The sequence below is a fragment of the Pseudorca crassidens genome, chromosome 10 (genome assembly GCF_039906515.1).
Source record: "Pseudorca crassidens isolate mPseCra1 chromosome 10, mPseCra1.hap1, whole genome shotgun sequence".
Taxonomy (NCBI): domain Eukaryota; kingdom Metazoa; phylum Chordata; class Mammalia; order Artiodactyla; family Delphinidae; genus Pseudorca; species Pseudorca crassidens.
In genome coordinates, this window is record NC_090305.1 from 73,543,593 (window position 1) to 73,559,695 (window position 16,103).

The following is a 16,103-nucleotide window of genomic DNA, read 5'->3' on the forward strand; positions in this document are numbered from 1 at the left end:
AGATGTTTTGTCTGATTAAAGGCTCCGCTCTTCAAAGCCATACCTTCTTCCATTTGGGAAATGACAGTGTTTATGGTGCCTGTGCCCAGTTGGTGAATGGACGGAGTAGGTAGTAAACAAATCTCTCTTTGTGCCGAAAAATACCAGTGCTGGTAAAAAAGAGGAGGCCCAAGTGGTCCATGTGCTGGCACGTGATGCAAACCCAATGGCATGTAGATCCTTTGGGGATGCTATCTGTCAGATACCGACATCAGATGCCTTGGTGAAGATAAGTGTAAAGGCATGCTGCTTACAATTAAAAAAATATTTCTAATTTTTAAAAGCGACATATCTGTTACAGAAATTTGGAAAATATAGAAGAGAAAAAAAAATCACCCCCATGATCTTGCAATCCAGAGATCAACACTATTATCATCTTGTTACCTATGTTGCCATTATTCTCCAAATACTTAATACAAAGTTTTTTTCTTTGAGATCCTGCAGATTTGGGGGCTTTCTTTTTTTCGCTCATCAATATATTGTGAACATTTTTCTAAATCAATGAATATAGATCTCTTTCACCACCTTTGATAATTGTATATATCATGTGGATGTACCATTTATCATGACTTAATTAACCAATGTGCAATTGGTAGACTTTTAAGTTATTTTCAATTTTTCGGTATTACGAAGGGCTGAGATAAGGAAAGTAAAGTTCCCCTGCGGGAATCTTTTCTGATTATTTTCTCAGGATAAATTCCTGCAGGATTATAGGCTCAAAGGGAATGCACATTTTTTATCTTGACATTTACTGTTAAATCACCCTTCACAGTTTGTACCAGGAACATATTTGTGGGTTCATTCCTTTGTATTCATATCATTCCTTTGTATTCATACAAGATATCATTTCTCAATTTCAGAGGCAAAAAAAAAAATGACTACACATTGTCTTTCTGATTGGCTCACTGGCGTCCATGTGGAGATGAACGTGTTTTGACTACGTGTGCTGGCCATCAGTAGCCCCCCCCTTTATTGTAAATTTTGTTTTCGAGTTTTTTCTTTACTTCTTATTGGTTAAAGAACTTACTGCTTGTAAAGTTATAACCTTCACCTTTCACATATGTTTGTCATTGTCATTTACTTCTGCTTATAGTGTTGTGTTTTTTGTTTTGTTTTGTTCTATTTTGTTTTTACTAAGTTCATATACATATCTTTTTATAACTCAACATTTCTCTGTGGTTTCTATATCTGTCTCTATGCTGAGGAAAGCCTCCTTAGTTCTGAGGTTAAAGGGTCATGATTATCTCTTCCATCTTTGAAAATAGTTTATTTTTATACTGCAGTTCACTTGGGTCTTTTTTTGCCATTAATATTTTTTAAAGTGCAAATATGGCAAGATACTTTGAATTTCCTTAGAATTTCAAGGTCCAAAAGGCAAGACAGAGTCCAGTCATTTCTTTCTCTGGTGGCAGAAAGGGAAAATAGCATGACCCCCAATGGGAAAGAGGTCAGGCTGACTGTGCCTCTCCTACTGTACTAAGGTTTTGTGTTCTTCATGAATAAAATTGCAATCAACTCTTCATGCCAAGAATCACTTTAACATTGGTGACTGACTCATTTAGATCCATCAGCAAGAAATGGTGCCCAGTGTGAACATGAGGAACCAAGAATTATAGTGCTCAAATTCCCTTCATACCTCTGAGCATCTCAGGCCATCTCCTTGAGACACCAAGAGTTCAAAACAGGTCAAGGAGAAAGCTGTGCATTTGTGGAAAAGGCAGATCTACATGAGACACATCGCGAGGCAAAGTCAGTGAGGACATCCTGAGAGAATGGGATTCGAGCTGAACTTAGACAATTGGGTGGATTTAATTAGGTGGAACAAAGGGAGAAGGAAAGCAAGATGTGGGGGCCAGAGCGAGCAGAGATGCAGGGAAGAAAAGGGGGCCTGGCCATACAGGCAGTTTTTATTTTACAGTCTATTATTTTGCAGACACTTTACATTTCACCAAGTGCTTAATTACATGTCATTGCTTCTCTCATCTCTGAACCTCATTTCATCATCTCTAAAATGGATGTTTTACATCCATCCAAACAATACTACGTTTCCTTTAAAATTTTCAACTAGCACTACTTAGTTGAAAAAGTGCATTTATTGGCTTAAATAATGGAAAAGTCCACATACAGCCTTCAGGTGTTGCTTAATACAGGAATTTAAACAATGTCAGTGGGACCTGGTGCCATCCATTTTCAAGTTCTCTGTCATCTCCACCATGACAGGGTCCATATGATCACAAGATGGCAGACAGCAGCTCCCCACCTACATCCTTATGAGTCCAAGTCCAGGATTCACTCTGATTATACTTGATCACAAGCCTGTCTATGAAGAAATCACTTAAGAGTGTGGTCAGGCTGATGGGATTTTCTGATTGGCCAGGCCTGAACCATATGTTCTATTCCTGGAGCCATGGATGGAGGCCAACCTGAAACCCATAGCCGGAGTGTCAGGGAATAGTGTTTCTCCCAAGGAAACATGGGGCACTGTTCCCTGGAGAAGAGGGAGTTGACGCTGGTCAGGCTAAAACAACAGTCCTTTAGACCGAGAACTTTAAGGTTTTCTGATTCTGTAAATTAACCCTCGGAAGTTGACGGATTAGGCATCAGCCATCCCCATGTTACAGTTGACAGCATGGAGGCTCAGAGAGATTAAGTAACTTTCCCCAAGGTCTCCCAGCTGGTAAAGGGTATGGCCACAACTCACACTTGGTCTTTTGACTCCAAAGCCAAACCTCAGTGAAAGAATATTTCAGTCAAGGCAGCTTTATGATCAAGCCTGGCCAGGCAGCTGCTCTGTCAACTTCTGACTGGCCAACCGGGCCACACTGTGGCTATCCTCGCCTTGTCCCCCACTGACTTCATCCTGTGAACAGGCTGAGTGAGCAGTCAGCTCTGTGCCTGCCATGGGTTGGTAGGGATTAATGACCCTGAGAAACTGACCTGACAGGTGTGAAAGGGAAATTTCTGAATGTAAACTGCCCCTGCCACATGCAATCATTCGTGAGTCAAAAAGAAGAAAGAGATGACAAATTGGCCATTCTCTGCCCCCTGTGACACAAAGGTAGTAAATCTGGTTTATCTCCTAGCTGGTATTGCCTACTAAAAATAAAATGAAGCATTTAAAGGGCTTGTGTAATGGTTGTTAGGCCAGCAGCAGTTCAAATGTCTTATCTCTCATAAAGATCCAATTCCAACTCACAAATGAGCCTAATATGAAAATGCCCGCCCTGAACAGCGGGCCTTCTTACCAAATACATAACCTTTGAAGTGCTGTCATGGCAGCAGGGGGCAGTGGCCAAGAGCACAGATTTTACAATCCAGCAGATTGCAGAGCTATGGCTGACCAGCTCTGTAATCTCCCTGGGCCTCAGTTTTGTCCTCTGAAAAATGGGAATACATAATGGTACCTTCCTCACATGGTTGGCCGTACATCCATTTTTATTTTTCACTCCATTGATACTTATTATACATTTAGCATGTCATGCGCTGATTTAAAAGGGGATACAGTGTGGGCTACACAGTCCAGCTGCTGCCTTCTTAATCCTTGTGGCTTATTAAAAATGCTATTGATGCATAAAGGTGGTGCTGAAAATGTATATTAATCAATAAAACCTCCATATAAATCTGAAATTTATAATAGTGATTAAGTGCTACAAAGGACGGATAAGTGGTGATATGAGAGTGGACAATAGAGAAATCTGACCCAGTCCCGATGTGAGTGGGAATTAGCCAGACAAGATTAATTCCCACTCATTTTAGGAATTGGGAATTAATCTGTCAAAATGTAAATGGATTGTACCTTTCCTGTGTCCTTGTCCTTTGTAGTGTCCTGGTGAGTGCAAAGGGGCAAGATAAATAACTGAAATATGTAATGAATGAAAAAAAAAAAGCTATTACTATTTCCAGATAAAATATGTATACATGTATAGAATCCGATAGAACCTACAAACCATTAGAATGAATTTATCAAGATTACTAGATACAACGATAATATGAAAGAGAAACATTGTTTTTCTATCTAAAATTATTGAAATACTGAAAACATAATGTAAAACTTTTAAAAAGTAATTTTAAAAATTACAAAAAAGAATTTAAAACTTTAGAAAAAATGTTAACACTATATTTGTAGTGGCGTTAAGTAACGTCCGATAGCCAGGGGAAATAAGCAATGGGCAAGACGTCCACATGGAAAATCGTAAAATATTATCGAAGTTAAAGGAGATCTAAATAACTTGAGGGTTACATGTTTTATAGATCAGAAGGCTCAATATAGAATATTTACAGAGGTTAATATTAATGATCTATATAGTCAGTGCAGCCCTGATCAAAATTCATTGCCAGTGTTCTAAGCCAAGTATTCTGTTTTATAAATATACCACCATCTATTTATCCATCTTAGTGGCTTAGACAGTTGGATTATTTTCAGATATCTTTGCCTCCATTTTCTTTCATAAGCCTGAATGAACATATGTTCAAATGCTTCAGTGCAGATAGGTATGAGAGATCATAGTGGTTCAGAAGGTACAGAGTTTTCCGCCTCCGTAACCGTGACTTTGGTTCAGCATGGGATGGTTCTTTATCCCACCAACAGGATGGTACCACCATTCTGTTTGAAGAAACCATTGCCATGTCCCAGGTATAAATCAAAACATACACCTTGAACTTTTGAGTGATGTCTTTCTGGGAATGGGCAATTGCTAACTCCATGGGACAGAAACAGATACAGACCATACAGCATAACATAACAACATACAACACAGCAACACCATACAACAAAACCGTTCTTTTTGTCTGCATATGAATAGAGCTCCAAATTAGCCCACCCTAGATGTTTACTGAAGTGGCTTCTAAGTCTTTGTACCACCAGCCCCCGCATAAAGATTGTCACATGGTATATGCTTGATAAATATTTGTTGAATTAAAGACCCCTGGAGTTTTTCCCCAGTTTTGATTGCAGCTGTCTCTTGATACACCCCAGAATTTTCTTCAATTCTAAATAGTGGGTTTTTTTTTACTTTGTCTTTCTTTTTTATTATTATTATTATATATGCAGCAGGTTCTTATTAGTCATCAGTTTTTGTCAATCCCAATCGTCCAATTCAGCACACCACCATCCCCATCCTCCCAGGGTTTTCCCCCCTTGGTGTCCATACGTTTGTTCTCTACATCTGTGTCTCAACTTCTGCCCTGCAAACCAGTTCATCTGTACCATTTTTCTAGGTTCCACATACATGCGTTAATATACTATATTTGTTTTTCTCTTTCTGACTTACTTCACTCTGTATGACAGTCTCTAGATCCATCCACGTCTCAACAAATGACTCAATTTTGTTCCTTTTTAGAGCTGAGTGATATTCCATTGTATATATGTACCACAACTTCTTTATCTACTCATCTGTCGATGGGCATTTAGGTTGCTTCCATGACCAGGCTATTGTAAATAGTGCTGCAATGAACATTGGGGTGCATGTGTCTTTTTGAATTATGGTTTTCTCTGGGTATATGCCCAGTAGTGGGATTGCTGGATCATGTGGTAATTCTATTTTTAGTTTTTCAAAGAACCTCCATACTGTTCTCCATAGAGGCTGTATCAATTTACATTCCCACCAACAGTGCAAGAGGGTTCCCGTTTCTGCACACCCTCTCCAGCATTTGTTGTTTGTAGATTTTCTGGTGATGCCCATTCTAACTGGTGTGAGGTGATACCTCATTGTAGTTTTGATTTGCATTTCTCTAATTATTAGTGATGTAGAGCAGCTTTTCAAGTGCTTCTTGGCCATCTGTATGCCTTCTTTGGAGAAAGAAGGAGAAATGACTGTTTAGGTCTTCTGCCCATTTTTGGATTGGGTTGTTTGTTTTTTTAATATTGAGCTGCATGAGCTGTTTATATATTTTGGAGATTAATCCTTTGTCCGTTGATTCGTTTTCAAATATTTTCTCATATTCTGAGGGTTGTCTTTTCGTCTTGTTTATGGTTTCCTTTGCTGTGCAAAAGCTTTTAAGTTTCATTAGGTCCCATTTGTTTATTTTTGTTTTTATTTCCAGTACTCTAGGAGGTGGATCAAAAAAGATCTTTCTGTGATTTATGTCAAAGACTGTTCTTCCTGTGTTTTCCTCTGAGAGTTTTATAGTGTCCGGTCTTACATTTTGGTTTTGAATCCATTTTGAGTTTATTTTTGTGTATGGTGCTAGGGAGTGTTCTAATTTCATTCTTTTACATGTAGCTGTCCAGTTTTCCCAGCACCACTTATTGAAGAGACTGTCTTTTCTCCATTGTATATCTTTCCCTCCTTTGTCCTAGATTAGTTGACCACAGGTGCATGGGTTTATCTCTGGGCTTTCTCTCTTGTTCCATTGATCTATGTTTCTGTTTTTGTGCCAGTACCATATTGTCTTGATTACTGTAGCTTTGTATTATAGTCTGAAGTCAGGGAGCCTGATTCCTCCAGTTCCGTTTTTTTCCCTCAAGACTGCTTTGGCTATTCGGGGTCTTTTGTGTCTCCATACAAATTTTAAGATTATTTGTTCTAGTTCCGTAAAAAAAAATGCCATTGGTAATTTGATAGGGATTGCATTGAATCTGTAGATTGCTTTGGGTAGTATAGTCATTTTCACAATGTTGATTCTTCCAATCCAAGAACATGGTATATCTCTCCATCTGTTGGTATCTTTAATTTCTTTCATCAGTGTCTTACAGTTTTCTGCATACAGGTCTTTTGTCTCCCTAGGTAAGTTTATTCCTAGGTATTTTATTCTTTTTGTTGCAATGATAAATGGGAGTGTTTCCTTAACTTCTCTTTCAGATTTTTCATTATTAGTGTATAGGAATGCAAGAGATTTCTGTGCATTAATTTTGTACCCTGCAACTTTCCCTAGTTCACTGATTAGCTCTAGCAGTTTTCTGGTGGCATTTTTAGGATTCTCTATGTATAGTATCACGTCATCTGCAAACAGTGACTGTTTTACTTCTTGTTTTCCAATTTGTATTTCTTTTTCTTCTCTGATTGCTGTGGCTAGGACTTCCAGACTATGTTGAATAATAGTGGTGAGAGTGGACATCCTTGTCTTGTTCCTGATCTTAGAGGAAATGCTTTCAGTTTTTCACCATTGAGAATGATGTTTGCTGTGGGTTTGTCATATATGGCCTTTATTATGTTGAGGTAGGTTCCCTCTATGCCCACTTTCTGGAGAGTTTTTATAATAAATGGGTGTTGAATTTTGTCGAAAGCTTCTTCTGCATCGATTGAGATGATCATATGGTTTTTATTCTTCAATTTATCAATGTGGTGTATCACATTGATAGATTTGCGTATATTGAAGAATCCTTGCATCCCTGGAATAAATCCCACTTGATTATGGTGTATGATCCTTTTAATGTGCTGTTGGATTCTGTTTGCTAGTATTTTGTTGAGGATTTTTGCATCTGTATTCATCAGTGATATTGGTCTGTAATTTTCTTTTTTTGTAGTATCTTTGTCTGGTTTTGGTATCAGGGTGATGGTGGCCTAATAGAATGAGTTTGGGAGTTCATTCCTCTGCAGTTTTTTGGAAGAGTTTGAGAAGGACGGGTGTTAGCTCTTCTCTAAATGTTTGATAGAATTCACCTGTGAAGCCTTCTGGTCCTGGACTTCTGTTTGGTGGAAGATTTTTTTTTTAATTAATTTAATTTTATTATTATTATTATTATTTTGGCTGCGCTGGGTCTTCGTTGCTATGCGCGGTCTTTGGTGGAAGATTTTTAATCACAGTTTCAATTTCATTACTTGTAATTGGTCTGTTCATATTTTCTATTTCTTCCTGGTTCAGTCTTGGAAGCTTATACCTTTCTAAGAATTTGTCCATTTCTTCCAGGTTGTCCATTTTATTGGCATAGAGTTGCTTGTAGTAGTCTCTTAGGATGCTTTGTATTTCTGTGGTGTCTGTTGTAAATTCTTCTTTTTCATTTCTAATTTTATTGATTTGAGTCCTCTCTTTTTCTTGATGAGTCTAGCTAATGGTTTATCAATTTTGTTTATCTTCTCAAAGAACCAGCTTTTAGTTTTATTGATCTTTGCTATTGTTTTCTTTGTTTCTATTTCATTTATTTCTGCTCTGATCTTTATGATTTCTTTCCTTCTGCTAACTTTCGGTTTTGTTTGTTCGTCTTTCTCTAGTTCCTTTAGGTGTAACGTTAGATTTTTTATTTTAGATATTTCTTGTTTCTTGAGGTAGGCTTGTGTAGCTATAAAATTCCCTCTTAGAACTGCTTTTGCTGCCTCCCATAGGTTTTGGATCGTGGTGTTTTCATTGTCATTTGTATGTAGGTATTTTTTGATATCCTCTTTGATTTCTTCAGTGATGTCTTGGTTATTTAGTAACATATTGTTTATCCTCCATGTGTTTGTGTTTTTTATGTTTTTTTCCCTGTAATTCATTTCTAATCTCATAGGTTTGTGGTCAGAAAAGATGCTTGATATGATTTCAGTTTTCTTAAATTTATTGAGGCTTGATTTGTGACCCAAGATGTGATCTGTCCTGGAGAATGTTCCGTGGGCACTTGAGAAGAAAGTGTAATCTGCTGGTTTTGGATGGAATGTCCTATAAATATCAATTAAATCTATCTGGTCTATTGTGTCATTTAAAGCTTCTGTTTCTTATTTATTTTCATTTTGAATGATCTGTCCATTGGTGTAAGTGAGGTGTTAAAGTCTCCCACTATTATTGTGTTACTGTCGACTGTTAGCAGTTGCCTTATGTATTGAGGTGCTCCTATGTTGGGTGCATATATATATATATTTTTTTTAATTAATTTATTTATTTATTTATTTTTGGCTGTGTTGGGTTTGCGTTTCTGTGCGAGGGCTCTCTCTAGTTGCGATGAGCGGGGGCCACCCTTCATCGCAGTGCACGGGCCTCTCACTATTGCGGCCTCTCTTGTTGCAGAGCACAAGCTCCAGACGCGCAGGCTCAGCAGTTGTGGCTCACGGGCCTAGTCGCTCCACGGCATGTGGGATCCCCCCAGACCAGGGCTCGAATCCGTGTCCCCTGCATTGGCAGGCAGACTCTCAACCACTGCACCACCAGGGAAGCATATATATTTATAATTGTTATATCTTCTTCTTGGATTGATCCCTTGATCATTATGTAGTGTCCTTCCTTGTCTCCTGTAACATTCTTTATTTTAAAGTCTATTTTATCTGATATGAGTATAGCTACACCAGCTTTCTTTTGATTTCCATTTGCATGGAATGTCTTTTTCCATCACCTCACTTTCAGTATGTATGTGTCCCTAGGTCTGAAGTGGGTCTCTTGTAGACAGCATATATATGGGTCTTGTTTTTGTATCCATTCAGCAAGCCTGAGTCTTTTGGTTGGAGCATTTAATCCATTCATGTTTAAGGTAATTATCGATATGTATGTTCCTATGACCATTTTCTTAATTGTTTTGAGTTTGTTTTTGTAGGTCCTTTTCTTCTCTTGTGTTTCCCACTTAGAGAAGTTCCTTTAGCATTTGTTGTACAGCTGGTTTGGTGGTGCTGAATTCTCTTAGCTTTTGCTTGTCTGTAAAGCTTTTGGTTTCTCCATCAAATCTGAATGAAATCCTTGCCAGGTAGAGTAATCTTGGTTGTAGGTTCTTCCCTTTCATCACTTTAAGTATATCATGCCACTCCCTTCTGGCTTGTAGAGTTTCTGCTGAGAAATCAGCTGTTAACCTTATGCGAGTTTCCTTGTGTGTTATTTGTCGTTTTTCCCTTGCTGCTTTCAATAATTTTTCTTTGTCTTTAATTTTTGCCAGTTTGATTACTGTGTGTCTCAGCATGTTTCTCCTTGGGTTTATCCTGTATGGGACTCGCTGCACTTCCTGGACTTGGGTGACTATTTCCTTTCCCACGTTAGAGAAGTTTTCGACTGTAATCTCTTCAAATATTTTCTCGGGTCCTTTCTCTCTCTCTTCTTCTGGGACCCCTATAATGCAAATGTTGTTGCGTTTAATGTTGTCCCAGAGGTCTCTTAGGCCGTCTTCATTTCTTTTCGTTCTTTTTTCTCTATTCTGTTCCACAGCAGTGAATTCCACCATTCTGTCTTCCAGGTCACTTATCCGTTCTTCTGCCTCAGTTATTCTGCTATTGATTCCTTCTAGTGTAGTTTTTATTTCAGTTATTGTATTTTTCATCTCTGTTTGTTTGTTCTTTAATTCTTCTGGGTCTCTGTTAAACATTTCTTGCATCTTCTCGATCTTTGCCTCCATTCTTTTTCCGAGGCCCTGGATCATCTTTACTATCATTATTCTGAATTCTTTTTCTGGAAGGTTGCCTATCTCCATTTCATTTAGTTGTTTTTCTGGGGTTTTATCTTGTTACTTCATCTGATACATCTGGCCGTCTGCCTTTTCATCTTGTCTGTCTTTCTGTGAATGTGATTTTTGTTCTACAGGCTGCAGGACTGTAGTTCTTCTTGCTTCTGCTGTATGCCCTCTGGTGGATGAGGCTATCTAAGAGGCTTGTGTAAGTTTCCTGATGGGAGGGACTCGTGGTGGGTAGAGCTGGTGCTGCTCTGGTGGGCAGAGCTCAGTAAAACTGTAATCCGCTTGACTGTTGATGGGTGGGCTGGGTTCCCTCTCTCTTGTTTGTTTGGCCTGAGGTGACCCAACACTGGAGCCTACCTGGTCTGTTTGGTGGGGCTAATGACAGACTCTGGGAGGGCTCATGCCAAGGATTACTTCCCAGAACTTCTGCTGCCAGTGTCCTTGTCGCCACGGTGAGCCACATCTTCCCCCTGCCTCTGCAGGAGACCCTCCAACACTAGCAGGTAGGTCTGGTTCAGTCTCCCCTGGGGTCACTGCTCCTTCCCCTGGGTCCCGATGCGCACACTACTTTTTGTGTGCCCTCCAAGAGTGGTGTCTCTGTTTCCCCCAATCCTGTCGAAGTCCTGCAATCAATTCCCACTATGCTTCAAAGTCCAATTCTCTAGGAATTCCTCCTCCTGTTGCCAGACCCCCAGGTTGGGAAGCCTGATGTGGGGCTCAGAACCTTCACTCCAGTGGGTGGACTTTTGTGGTATAAGTGTTCTCCAGTCTGTGAGTCACCTACTCAGTCTGTGAGTCAGCCACCTTAATCAAATCAAATTAAGGGATTTGATTTTACTGTGATTGCACCCCTCCTACCGTCTCATTGTAGCTTCTCCTTTGTCTTTGGATGTGGGGTATCTTTTTTGGTGAGTTCCAGTGTCTTCCTGTCGATGATTGTCCAGCAGCTAGTTGTGATTCTGGTGTTCTCGCAAGAGGGAGTGAGAGCACGTCCTTCTACTGTGCCATCTTGGTTCCTCTCCTCTTTCTTTTTTTTTTAATTGAAGTATAGTTGATTTACAATGTTGTGCTAATTTCTGGTGTACAGCAAAGTGACTCAGTTATACACATATATACATCTTTTTTTATATTCTTTTCCAGTATGGTTTATCCCAGGAGACTGGATATAGTTCTCTGTGCTATACAGTAGGACCTTGTTGTTTATCCATTCTAAATGTAATAGTTTGCATCTACTAACCCCAAACTCCCAATCCATCCCTCTCCCTCTCCCTCTCCCTCTCCCTCTCCCCCATGGCAACCACAAGTCTGTTCTCTATGTCTGTGAGTCTGCTTCTGTTTTGTAGATAGGTTCATTTGTGCCCTATTTTAGATTCCACATATAAGTGATATCATATGGTATTTGTCTTTCTCTTTCTGACTTGCTTCACTTAGTATGATAATCTCTAGTTACATCCATGTTGCTGAAAATGGCATTATTTTGTTCTTTTTTGTGGCTGAGTAGTATTCCATTGTATATATGTACCACATCTTCTTTATCTATTCATCTGTCACTGGACATTTAGGTTGTTTCCATGTTTTGGCTATTGTGAATAGTGCTGCTGTGAACATAGGGGTGCATGTATCTTTTTTTAATTTAATTTTATTATTTATTTATTTTATACACATGTATCTTTTTGAATTATAGTTTTGTCCGGGTATATGCCCAGGAATGGGATTGCTAGATTACATGGTAGTTCTGTTTTTAGTTTTCTGAGGAACCTCCATACTGTTTTCCATAGTGGCTGTACCAACTTACATTTCCACCAACAGTATAGGAGAGCTCCCTTTTCTCCACACCCTCTCCAGCATTTCTAACTAGTGGTTTTGATCTTTCTTAGACGAGGGATCTTACTGAGAGTCTGATGAAAGCCATGTACTGTCACCCCAGAGAATAAACACATTTGTACAAGTGCATATTCTTATCGTGTTCTCTAAACATGAACCCAGGAAATCCTTGGACCTCAGGTGAAGAACTTCTGTCGGTCCTAGGATAACATAACTTCTGATTGGCACTGACAGTCTGGAGGCAAGTTTTGAGAGGGGGTCTAGGGCTGATGCATTTCCAGAAGGAAGAGCACCAAGTGCCCTGGAGGGGGCTGTGGCAGCCCAATGCCAGGTGTTTGCCATCCTTTTCTAGATTTACAGGTCTGTTTTCCAAACCTACTTTGTATCCCCCATCTCTATAGCTTCCCTCCAGGTGCTGACTTTACCCGGAATGCCATGGGCTTTCATGGGAGGCAGTAGAGATCTCAGAGTAGGAGATAAGAACGCAGGCTGCAGAGCCCAGTGCTGGCTTACAATTTAATTTATGCCTCCTCATGCCTTGACCCATCATTGGGGCAGAACTTCTTTCAACAGAGTCGGGGTGGAGGCAGCAACTGTGAGAATAACACAAAAGGGTTTAATTAAGTTCTCCCAGGACACAGGGTCTCTGAGAGCTGATGAAGGGGAAGGGACCTCACCTGGCTGTTTTCTTTCCTGGGTGCTCACAACCTTCATAATATCGTTTAAAGTTAAAACAAAATACAGAAGCTTAGTTAATTTATGTCCACTTCTGACACTCTGTTTAATACATTAACTGTTTCCTTAACTTATTGGGTGATTTTGAAGACTGGTCAAAGAGTTTGTTGTCCGGATGACATTTCAGCTTTTTATTACCAGTTTTACTTTGAAAAAATTGCAATATTAAACTGATCACAGGTGAAAACTTTTATTAGCGGAAAAGGGTTAAAGAAAGCCACAAAAGCATCTTCTCAATTTTTCGATACTCGGGGACCGGTGCCCATTTCAAACGTTAATTATATATGAACAGTTGGATCAAAGTTGCTCTAAATGAGCCTTGAAGTTCATTACATTCTATGAAACTTAAAGTCCTGAGAAATAGTTGTGCATAAGTTCTCTACCCAATGCAGTAGACAAAATTTCATGAGCATATGGCTCAGAGTCAGCTGGTTTAGTATCTTTAGCTGAGAAGGGTGATAGCCATCAAGATTAAGGAGAGGGTTAAGAGCCATTTCTGTGAGTTTCAGGAGGAAAGGAGGGCGGGGAAGTCAGGAATACATGAGAGCAATATGACTGCCTTAATCATACAGGTTAATCCATGGAAGGTCCAGATTCAGTTGTAATGCCTTGTGAATTGCTGTTGTTTCAATAACAGCTAAATACAACACTAACTCTGTGATCGTGAGAAAATCACTTCACCTCTTCATTACTTTCACTCCCCCTTAGGCAAACGCGACGCAGTTGTGGTACACATACTTCATTGGACTGCTATGAAAAACAGAAACATGAATGTAACATGTATATGTATAGGAAGGGCAGGTCACAAGCTCTCCCTTAACAGGAGCTCCTTTTATTCTTATTATTGAAAATAATAGAATTGGTCTAAAAGTTAAGAAGACTTAAAGCTTAAGCATAGATGACACATACCCGATTCAGGTCCAAATGAGATCAGCATGTGCCAGACACTACTGAAGGTGTCTCATTCATTCATTCCTAAAGCATGCTCTTTCTATATAAGGTAGCAAGTAAAAGTTCATACAAAAGAGACTGTTCAGATTAGAGTCAGGCCCGGAGCAGATGGCTACATGCAAGTCACGTCACTGGGGAAGAGCGAGTGTGCTCTCACTAAGCAGTAGTGATTGATCTGTCCCATGGAAATAGGTAGGTTGGGTCCAATGACGCTACACAATGCAGAAGCTCAGTTGATTAATGATCTACCAAAAACCATGAAGGGACCAATGATTAATCTTTATTGTTTTCATTGACGATAAGAACATTGCCAATTCAGTTGGAAAAGATTACTGCAAAGGGGTGTGAAACCTTGAAACAGAGACAAATGCTACATGCCCAGAAGCTAGTTTCCTTCAGCAAAAGGAAGATATTCATCATAGGATTACCGTCACCGAAAGAGAAAGACTCCAAAATAAAGGTAAAGAGAAAACTAGCTTTCTCACAAGTGTATAAAGCCATGCCTAAACGGACAATGGAGGCAACACTGTTCACTGAAAAGAGAGGCTCCAGAATTAATGAGAGGCTCAGTGAGGGCCATTGGGTCAAAAATGACACAGGGGACCATGGCAGTTAATCGCCATTAACAATGCCTGAGGAAGCAGCCCTGGAATTATCAAGATACAAACCAAGAGGAAACCTGAAATAGCATTATTCAGGTCCAGGCATGGGACATCACAAAAAACTCGGGGGATGTGATAAAATAACCTTCTTTACTGTGCTAAGGGCGAGAGTCAGAGGCAGTCTAGATTTCAAATCTGGAAAATAAATATTACATGAGAGCTAATGGTTGAGCCAGCTGGCTAGGAGACAAGACCAGATTTAGGGATGCTCACTTCTTCCCAGCTGGAGAAGACCAAAGCCTATTCGCTGCTTGTTAAGACGTGTGACTGTGAAACAGTGAACATCTAGTGTAAGGTCAGTGTTGTACTGGGGTCTAGGTACGAGCTCTGAGGAAGGGCAGTGCGAGTCAGCAAACACATCTGAAATCCTCGACAAGTATATGAATTACCTTTGTAATCGAGCCATGGATTCTTAGGAAAAACAGTTCTTACTGGAATATTCAGGTAGACTCAGGACTACACAGTTACCTGGGGATGGGGGCAAAAATTTCTTCAAAGCTGTATGGTTATAAATTAAGTGTTTTCTTTCATGGAAGATACAGGCAAGTTAGATCCTCTTTAACAAGCAATAACTTAAGCAAAAAAAAAAATCTGCATTTATATATTTTTATACATCCCCTCTCCCTGATTTTTTTTTGAATTTTATTTTATTTATTTTTTATGCAGCAGGCTCTTATTAGTTATCCATTTTATGCTTATTAGTGTATACATGTCAATCCCAATCTCCCAATTCATACCACCACCACCACCACCCCCGCCACTTTCCCCTCTTGGTCCCTGATTTTTAATTTGGCTTTGGGACTCGAAAAATTTGCCACTCATGTTGAAGATCTTGGAAACAGCATCTATTGCCAAATTGAACACGAGGATATAGGCAACGTGCACCAATCTTTATGTTTACAATTTCATTTGAAAATCTGGGTACTTAAAATTATACCCAATATTTCCTCACAAATTCATATTGTTGCTGTATCTAAAATGAATTGTAAAGAACAAACATCAAGTCAATGAAGAGTTTTGTTCATTAAACTTGGCTGCATTACATTTAATATATATAATATGGGCTGAAGATGAAGAACTCAGAGTCCAAATGTCTGGGGCGGCTTCCCTGGCGGGGTGGTTGGTTGGCTAACGGGACAGGAATGGAAGCTTCTTCCACAGCCTCATCCACATCAATACCAGCTAACTCCTTTCTTAGCTAGTGTCCATCAGAGTTGTCTGGTGAGTATTCCTGACATTTTCTTTATTAATTTCCAAGACATTTTCTTGGAAAGATAAGGAAAGAAATTGCAGGAATATGATTCCCTTATAGAAATGTTTTGTTTTTATCCTTGAGAAAAAGTTTCTGAATATCCTCTGTGTATGCAAAAATATTTCAAGTTACTATTGACAAAATTAGGTACTTTTATTTTCTTTGCTTTTTCATTGCTATACTACAAATGTTTGTATATAGACGAGAATGCTGTGAGTTGAAGTAACAACAGGAATGGCATAGCCAGGGTCATGGGGGTGTAGTAGAAGACGGGTCAGGGACTAGGTCATTCAGGGTCTCAAGGGCACATGAGAAGCCGTCAAGACTTAATCCAACTTATGTTTTAAAAAGATGGCTC